Source organism: Arachis stenosperma, chromosome 5, assembly GCF_014773155.1.
Source record: "Arachis stenosperma cultivar V10309 chromosome 5, arast.V10309.gnm1.PFL2, whole genome shotgun sequence".
NCBI classification, from domain to species: domain Eukaryota; kingdom Viridiplantae; phylum Streptophyta; class Magnoliopsida; order Fabales; family Fabaceae; genus Arachis; species Arachis stenosperma.
In genome coordinates, this window is record NC_080381.1 from 92,222,401 (window position 1) to 92,232,641 (window position 10,241).

The window sequence follows — 10,241 nt, forward strand, 5'->3', positions numbered from 1 at the left end:
TGCCATTGGAGCAAACAACTTTGAGCTTAAGCCTCAATTAGTTTCAGTTTTTGGCTGAATTCTTGCAAATCTGTGACACTGTCAAGACTAATGGGGTTGACCCTGAGGTCTACAGACTTATGCTATTCCCTTTTGCTATAAGACAGAGCTAGGACATGGTTGGATTCACAACCTAAAGAAAGCCTGGACTCATGGGAAAGCTAGTCAATGCCTTCTTGGCAAAGTTCTTTCCACCTCAAAATTGAGTAAGCTTAGAGTGGAAGTCCAAACCTTCAGACAGAAGGATGGAGAATCCCTCTATGAAGCTTGGGAAAGATACAAACAATTGATCAGAAAGTGTCCATCTGACATGCTTTTGAATGGAGCATCATAGGTATTTTCTATGATGGTCTCTCTGAACTATCCAAGATGTCTTTGGATAGCTCTGCTGGAGGATCTCTCATTTGAAAGACGCCTACAGAAGCTCAAGAGCTAATTGAAATGGTTGTAAATAACCAATTCATGTACACTTCTGAAAGGAATCCTGTGAACAATGGGACAATCAGAAGAAAGGAGTTCTTGAGATTGATACTCTGAATGCCATATTGGCTCAGAACAAAATATTGACCCAACAAGTCAATCAATGGAAGAGGTGAATTACCTAGGAGAACCCTATGGAAACACCTACAATTCTTCATGGAGAATCACCCAAATTTCTCATGGAAGAATCAAGAAGACCTCAACAAGGTTTCAATAACAATAATGGTGGAAGAAACAGGTTTAGCAATGGCAAGCCTTTTCCATCATCTTCTTAGCAACAGACAGAGAGTTCTAAGCAAATACCTCCGACTTAGCAACAATGGTCTCTGATCTAATCAAAACCACTCAAGTTTCATGACTGAAACAAGGTCCTCCATTAGGAATTTGGAGGCACAAGTGGGACAGCTGAGCAAGAAAGTTACTGAACTCCCTCCTAGTACTCTCCCAAGCAACACAGAAGAAAATCCAAAAGGAGAGTGCAAAGCCATCAACATGGCCGAATTCTGGAGGAAGAAGAGGCAGTGAACGCCACTGAGGAAGACCTCACTGGACGTCCCCTGGCCTCCAATGAGTTCCCCAATGAGGAACCATGGGAATCTGAGGCTCAAAATGAGACCATAGAGATTCCATGGAATTACTTCTGCCATTCATGAGCTCTGATGAGTATTCTTCCTCTGAAGAGGATGAGTATGTCACTGAAGAGCAAGTTGCTAAATACCTGGAGCAATCATGAAGCTAAATGACAAGTTATTTGGAAATGAGACTTGGGAGAATGAACCTCCTTTGCTCACCAAAGAACTGGATGACTTGTCTAGGCAGAATTACCTCAAAAGAGACAAGATCCTGGGAAGTTTTCAATACCTTGTACATAGGCACCATGACCTTCAAGAAGGCTCTGTGTGACTTAGGGTCAAGTGTAAACCTCATGCCTCTCTCTGTACTGGAGAAGCTAGGGATTTTGAGGTGCAAGCTGCAAGAATCTCAGAGATGGCAGACAACTCAAGAAAAAGCTCATGGACTTGTAGAGGATGTTTTTTGGTGAAAATTGAAAACCATTACATCCCTGCTGATTTCATAGTCCTAGAGACTGGGAAGTGCATGGATGAAACCATCATCCTTGGCAGACCCTTCCTAGCCACAGCAAAGGCTGTGATTGATGTTGATAGAGGAGAGTTAATCATTCAAGTGAATGAAGAATCCTTTGTGTTTAAGGCTCAAGGATATCCCTCTATCACCATGGGGAAGAAGCATGAAGAGCTTCTCTCAAAACAGAGCCAAACAGAGCCCCCACAGTCAAACTCTAAGTTTGGTGTTGGGAGGCCACAACCAAACTCTAAGTTTGGTGTTGAACCCCCACATTCAAACTCTAAGTTTGGTGTTGGGAGGTTCCAACATGGCTCTGAGTATCTGTGAGGCTCCATGAGAGTCCTCTGTCAAGCTAATGACATTAAAGAAGCGCTTATTGGGAGGCAACCCAATGTTTTATAATTAACTATTTTCTTTTGTTATTTTATCTTTTTTTTTTGTAGGTTGATGATCATAAGAAGTCACAAAATCAATGAAAAAAGCAAAAACAGAATGAAAAACAGGAAGAAAACAGCACACCCTGGAAGACGCACTTACTGGCGTTTAACGCCAGTAAGGTTAGCTTGGGCGTTTAACGCCCAGTCTGGCACCCTTCTGGGCGTTTAACGCCAGAAAAGGGGCACCAGACTGGCGTTAAACGCCAGAAAAGGGCAAGAACCTGGCATTAAACGCCAGGAATGGGCACCAGCCCGGCGTTTAACGCCAGAAATGGCACAAACGTGATTTTGCTGCCATTTGGTGCAGGGATGACTTTTCCTTGACACCTCAGGATCTGTGGACCCCACAGAACCCCCACCTACCCTACCACTCTCTCTCTCTTCTTCACCAATCACTCAACACCTCTTCCCCAAAAACCCCTCACCTATCAAATCCCCTCTTTCTCTTCACCACTCACATCCATCCTTCATAAAACCCACCTACCCCTCCATTCAAATTCAAACCACTTTCCCACCCAAACCCACCCTCAAATGGCCGAACCACCCTCTCCCCTCTCCTATATAAACCCCCTTCACTCCTTCATTTTCACACACCTTAAACCCCATCTCACTCCCCTTTGGCCGAATACAAAGCCATTCCCTTTCTCCTCATTTCTTCTTCTTCTACTCTCTTCTTTCTTCTTTGCTCGAGGACGAGCAAACATTTTAAGTTTGGTGTGGTAAAAGCATTGCTTTTTGTTTTCCATAACCATTTATGGCATCCAAGGCCGGAGAAACCTCTAAAAAGAGGAAAGGGAAGGCAAAAGCTTCCACCTCCGAGTCATGGGAGATGGATAGATTCATCTCAAGGGTGCATCAAGACCACTTCTATGAAGTTGTGGCCTTGAAGAAGGTGATCCCCGAGGTCCCCTTTTCACTCAAAAAGGGTGAATATCCGGAGATCCGACATGAATCCGAAGAGAGTTGGGAAGTTCTTACCAACCCCATTCAACAAGTCGGAATCTTGATGGTTCAAGAGTTCTATGCCAATGCATGGATCACCAAGAACCATGATCAAAGTGTGAACCCGAATCCAAGAATCATCTACTATGGTTCGGGGGAATTACTTGGATTTTAGTCCGGAAAGTGTAAGGTTGGCATTCAATTTGCCCATGATGCAAGGAGATGAACATCCTTACACTAGAAGGGTCACTTTGATCAAAGGTTGGACCAAGTCCTCACAGTCATATGTGAAGAGGGCGCACAATGGAAGAGAGATTCAAGAGGCAAGCCGGTTCAATTGAGAAGGAATGACCTCAAACCCGTGGCTAGAGGATGTTGGAGTTCATTCAACGCTCAATCATTCCACTAGCAACCGGTCCGAAGTTACTCTAGACCGGGCCATCATGATTCATAGCATCATGATGGAGAAGAAGTGGAAGTTCATGAGGTTATAGCCAGAACTCTATAAGGTGGCGGACAAGTCCTCTACCTTAGCAAGGTAGCCTTTCCTCATCTCATTTGTCACCTCTGTTATTCAGTGGGAGTTGACATAGAGGGAGACATCCCTATTGATGAGGATAAGCCCATCACTAAGAAAAGGATGGAGCACACAAGAGACCCACTCATCATGAGATCCCTGAGATGCCCCAAGGGATGCACTTTCCTCCACAAAACTATTGGGAGCAACTGAACACCTCCCTAGGCGAACTAAGTTCCAACATGGGACAACTAAGGGTGGAGCATCAAGAACACTCCATCATCCTCCATGAAATTAGAGAAGATCAAAGAATCATGAGAGAGGAGCAACAAAGACAAGGAAGAGACATTGAGGAGCTCAAGCACTCCATAGGATCTTCAAGAGGAAGAAAGAGCCGCCATCACTAAGGTGACCCGTTCTTGATTTCCTTGTTCTTTATTCTTCTGTTTTTCGAATTTTGTGCTTATGTTTATCCATGTTTGTGTCTTGTGATCATTAGTGTCTTAGTGTCTATGCCTTAAAGTTATGAATGTCCTATGAATCCATCACCTTTCTTGAATAAAAACGTGCTTAATTGAGAAAAAAGAAAGAATTGCATGAATTTTGAATTTTATATGTTTAATTATTTGATGTGGTGGCAATACTCTTGTTCTCTGAATGTATGCTTAAATAGTGCATATGTATCTTGAATTTGTGGTTCATGAAGGTTGGCTCTTGAAAGAATGATGAAAAAGGAGACATGTTACTGAGGATCTAAAAAATCATAAAAATGATTCTTGAAGCAAGAAAAAGCAGTGAATACAAAAAAAAAAAGAGAAAGCAAGCGAAAAAAAAAGAAAGAGAAAGAAAGAAAAAGAAAGAATAAAGTTGTGATCCAAGGCAAAAAGAGTGTGCTTAAGAACCCTGGACACCTCTAATTGGGGACTTTAGCAAAGCTGAGTCACAATCTAAAAAGGTTCACCCAATTATGTGTCTGTGGCATGTATGTATCCGGTGGTAATACTGGAAGACAGAGTGCTTTGGGCCACGGCCAAGACTCATAAAGTAGCTGTGTTCAAGAATCATCATACTCTACTAGGAGAATCAATAACACTATCTGGATTCTGAGTTCCTAAAGAAGCCAACTATTCTGAATTTCAAAGGATAGAGTGAGATGCCAAAACTGTTCAGAGGCAAAAGCTAAAGCCCCGCTCATCTAATTAGTAATGATCTTCATAGATGTTTTGGAATTCATTGCATATTCTCTTCTTTTTTATCTTGATTTTCAGTTGCTTGAGGACAAGCAACAATTTAAGTTTGGTGTTGTGATGAGCGGATAATTTATACACTTTTTGGCATTGTTTTTAGTATGTTTTTGGTATGATCTAGTTAGTTTTTAGCATATTTCTATTAGTTTTTAGTTAAAAATCACTTTTCTGGACTTTACTATGAGTTTGTGTGTTTTTCTGTGATTTCAGGTATTTTCTGGCTGAAATTGAGGGACCTGAGCAAAAATCTGATTCAGAGACTAAAAAAGGACTGCAGATGCTGTTGGATTCTGACCTCCCTGTACTCGAAGTGGATTTTCTGGAGCTACAGAAGCCCAATTGGCGCGCTCTCAACGGCGTTGGAAAGTAGACATCCTGGGCTTTCCAGCAATATATGATAGTCCATACTTTGCCCAAGATTTGATGGCCCAAACCGGCGCTCAAAGTCACCCTCAGGAATCCCAGCGTTAAACGCTGGAACTGGCACCCAAATGGGAGTTAAACGCCCAAACTGGCATAAAAGCTGGCGTTTAACTCCAAGAAGAGTCTCTGCACGAAAATGCTTCATTGCTCAGCCCAAGCACACACCAAGTGGGCCCGGAAGTGGATTTTTATGTCATTTACTCATCTCTGTACACCCTAGGCTACTAGTTTTCTATAAGTAGGACCTTTTACTATTGTATTTAGAGAGCTTTTTGATCATATTTTATGATTGAACTCAATTTGGGAGGCTGGCCATTCGGCCATGCCTAGACCTTATGCTTATGTATTTTCAACGGTGGAGTTTCTACACACCATAGATTAAGGTGTGGAGCTCTGCTGTACCTCGAGTATTAATGCAATTACTATTGTTCTTCCATTCAATTCCGCTTGTTCTTGTTCTAAGATATCACTTGTTCTTCAACTTGATGAATGTGATGATCCGTGACACTCATCATCATTCTCACCTATGAACAAGGTGACTGACAACCACTTTTGTTCTACAAGCAACCAAGGCTCTAGTGAATATCTCTTGGATTCCTGATTGCACGATGCATGGTTGATCGCCTGACAACCGAGTGCTCGCCTGACAAACGAGCCAACCATTCCGTGAGATCAGAGTCTTCGTGGTATAGGCAAGAACTGATGGCAGCATTCAAGAGAATCTGGAAGGTCTAACCTTGTCTGTGGTATTCTGAGTAGGATTCAATGACTGAATGACTGTGACGTGCTTCAAACTCCTAGCAGGCGGGGCGTTAGTGACAGACGCAAAAGAATCAATGGATTCTATTCCGGCCTGACCGAGAACCGACAGCTGAATTCCGCGTGCTGTGACAGAGCATATGCAATCGTTTTCACTGAGAGGATGGGAGGTAGCCATTGACAACGGTGAAACCCTACACAAGCTTGCCATGGAAAGGAATAAGAAGGATTGGACGAAGACAGTAGGAAAGCAGAGAGATGGAAGGGAAGGCATCTTCATGCGCTTATCTGAAGTTCCTACCAATGAATTACATAAGTATCTCTATCTTTATCTTTTATGTTATTTTCGTTCATCACCATATCCATTTGAGTCTGCCTGACTAAGATTTACAAGATGACCATAGCTTGCTTCATACTAACAATCTCCGTGGGATCGACCCTTACTCACGTAAGGTATTACTTGGACGACCCAGTGCACTTGCTGGTTAGTTGTGCGAAGTTGTGTAATGCCATGGAATTGAACTACCAAGTTTTTGGAGTTCATGACCGGGGATTATGAGAGTTGTGAAAAGTATTGTTCACAATTTCGCGCACCAGCCACCCCTCTGTGACAAAAGAGAGCAAGCATGAAGAGCTTCTCTTAGTTCAGAGTCAAGAAAAGCCCCCACAGTCAAACTCTAAGTTTGGTGTTGGGATGCCATAACCAAACTCTAAGTTTGGTGTTAAGACCCCATATCCAAACTCTAAGTTTGGTATTGGGACTATACAACATTTACCTGATCACCTTGTGGCTCCATGAGAGCCCACTGTCAAGCTATTGACATTAAAGAAGCGCTTGTTGGGAGGCAACCCAATTTTATTTATCTAATTTTTATTTTATTTTATTTTATTGTTATTTTGTGTTTTCGTAGGTACATGATCATGTGGAGTCACAAAAAAATATAAAAATTAAAAACAGAATCAAAAACAGCAGAAGAAAAATCACACCCTAGAGGACGGACAGACTGGCGTTCAACGCCAGTAAGGAGCATCTGGCTGGCGTTCAACGCCAGAACAGAGCATGAATCTGGCGCTGAATGCCAGAAACAAGCAACATTCTGGCGTTTGAACGCCAGGAATGTGCCTAGAGGAAAAGCTGGCGCTGAACGCCAGTAACAAGTATGAAACTGGCGTTCAACGCCAGAAACATGCTTTACATGGGCGTTGAACGCCCAGAACGTGCACCACTCAGCGTTTAATTGCCAGAATAGTGTGCAAAGGCATTTTACATGCCTATTTGGTGCAGGGATGGAAATCCTTGAGACCTCAGGATCTGTGGACCCCACAGGATCACCTCAGGATCTGTGGACCCCACAGGATCCCCACCTACTATATTCCCACCTTACCTCCTAATCCTATTTTACTCTTCCCCATGTCACACTTCCCAAAAACCCTTCACCAATCACCTCAATCTCTCTTCCCAATCACTTATTCACCACTCACATCCATCCACTCTTTCCCATAAACCCCACCTACCTTCAAAATTCAAAAACATTTTCCCACCCAATCCCACCCTAAATGGCCGAACCTACCCTCTCCCCTCTCCCTATATATACCCTTCCATTCTACTTCATTTTCACACAACACTACCCCCTCTACTATACCTTGGCCGAATCCATCTCCCCTCACTCTCCTCCATTTTCTTCTTCTTCTTCCTCTTCTCTTCTTTCTTCTCTTGCTCGAGGGCGAGCAATATTTTAAGTTTGGTGTGGTAAAAGCATAAGCTTTTTGTTTTCCATTACCATCAATGGCACCTAAGGCCAGAGAATCCTCTAGAAAAGGAAAAGGGAAGACAAAAGCTTCCACATCCGAGTCATGGGAGATGGAAAAATTCATCTCCAAGAGCCATCAAGACCACTTCTATGATGTTGTGGCAAAGAAGACGGTGATCCCTGAGGTCCCTTTCAAGCTCAAGAAAAATGAGTATCCAGAGATCCGACATGAAATCCGAAGAAGAGGTTGGGAAGTCCTAACCAATCCCATGCAACAAGTCGGAATCTTAATGGTTCAAGAGTTCTATGCCAATGCATGGATCACTAGGAACCATGATCAAAGTATGAACCCGAGTCCAAAGAATTATCTCACAATGGTTCGGGGGAAATACTTAGATTTTAGTCCGGAGAATGTGAGATTTGCGTTCCACTTGCCCATGATGCAAGGAGATGCACGCCCCTACACTAGAAGGGTCAACTTTAATCAAAGGTTGGACCAAGTCCTTATGGAAATATGTGTGGAAGGAGCTCAATGGAAAAGAGACTCCAAAGGCAAGCCAGTCCAACTAAGAAGACTGGACTTCAAGCCTGTGGCTAGAGGATGGTTGAAGTTCATTCAACGCTCCATCATTCCCACTAGCAACCGATTTAAAGTTACTGTGGATCGGGCCATCATGATTCATAGCATCATGATTGGAGAGGAAGTAGAAGTTCATGAGATCATCTCCAATGAAATCTACAAAATAGCCGACAAGCCCTCCACCATGGCACGGCTAGCTTTTCCTCACCTTATTTGCCATCTATGTTACTCAGCTGGAGTTATCATAGAAGGAGACATCTCCATTGAAGAGGATAAGCCCATCACCAAGAAGAGGATGGAGCAAGCAAGAGAGACCCTCCACGGTTCTCAAGAGATGCATGAGGAAGCTCATCATCAAGAAATCCCTGAGATGCCTAAAGGGATGCACTTTCCTCCCAACAACTATTGGGAATAACTCAACACTTCCTTAGAAGATTTGAGCCACAATGTGGAATAATTAAGGGTGGAACATCATGAGCACTCCATCATTATCCATGAAATAAGAGAAGATCAAAGAGCAATGAGGGAGGAGCAACAAAGGCAAGGAAGGGACATAGAAGAGCTTAAGAACATTGTTGGTCCTTCAAGAAGAAGACGCCACTAAGGTGGATTCATTCCTTGTTCTTATTTCTTTCTGTTTTTCGGTTTCTATGTTATGTTTATCTATGTTTTGTGTCTCTACCTCATGATCATTAGTATGTAGTAACCATGTCTTAAAGCTATGAATAAAATCCATTAATCCTTCACCTCTCTTAAATGAAAAATGTTTTAATTCAAAAGAACAAGAAGTACATGAATTTCGAATTTATCCTTGAATTTAATTTAATTATATTGATGTGGTGGCAATACTTTTGTTTTCTAAATGAATGCTTGAACAGTGCATATGTCTTTTGATCTTGTTGTTCATGAATGTTAAAATTGTTGGCTCTTGAAAGAATGATGAACAAGGAGAAATGTTATTGACAATCTGAAAAATCATGAAATTGATTCTTGAAGCAAGAAAAAGCAGTGAATAGCAAAAGCTTGCGAAGAAAAAAAAAGTGGCAAAAAAATAGAAAGAAAAAGAAAAAGCAAGCAGAAAAAGCCAATAGCCCTTAAAACCAAAAGGCAAGGGTAAAAAGGATCCAAGGCTTTGAGCATCAATGGATAGGAGGGCCCAAGGAAATAAAATCCAGGCCTATGCGGCTAAACCAAGCTGTCCCTAACCATGTGCTTGTATCATGAAGGTCCAAGTGAAAAGCTTGAGACTGAGTGGTTAAAGTCGTGATCCAAAGCAAAAAGAGTGTGCTTAAGAGCTCTGGACACCACTAACTGGGGACTATAGCAAAGCCGAGTCACAATCTGAAAAGGTTCACCCAGTTATGTGTCTGTGGCATTTATGTATCCGGTGGTAATACTGGAAAACAAAGTGCTTAGGGCAACGGCCAAGACTCATAAGTAGCTGTGTTCAAGAATCAACATGCTTAACTAGGAAAGTCAATAACACTATCCGAAATTCTAAGTTCCTAGAGAAGCCAATCATTCTAAACTTCAAAGGAAAAAGTGAGATGCCAAAACCATTCAGAGGCAAAAAGCTACAAGTCCCGCTCATCTAATTATAATTAATATTCATTGATATTTTGAAATTTATAGTATATTCTCTTCTTTTTATCCTAATTGATTTTCAGTTGCTTGGGGACAAGCAACAATTTAAGTTTGGTGTTGTGAATAGCGGATAATTTATACACTTTTTGGCATTATTTTTAGGTAATTTTTAGTAAGTTCAAGCTACTTTTAGGGATGTTTTCATTAGTTTTTATGTTTTTTTTTCTGGACTTTACTATGAGTTTGTGTGTTTTTTGTAACAACCCTAATTTTCGAGTATGCGAGATATTTTCTGAAGGCACGGATTTTGCCAGAAGATCAGTAAAGGGAACACCTCTTCTATATCAACAAGTATCTCAATCCTCATTGTCATTATGTCATCCTTAAGCTAGAACC

At 41.9% G+C, this 10,241-nt stretch overlaps 1 non-coding gene across 1 annotated transcript; it reads right to left on the minus strand.

Annotated features, from left to right (window-relative positions):
- Positions 1–247: 247 nt before the first annotated feature.
- LOC130984391 (small nucleolar RNA R71) lies at positions 248–351 on the minus strand. Its single transcript, XR_009088329.1, has one exon. It is a non-coding gene; the product is annotated as a small nucleolar RNA R71 (small nucleolar RNA).
- Between the last annotated feature and the right edge of the window lie 9,890 nt (positions 352–10,241).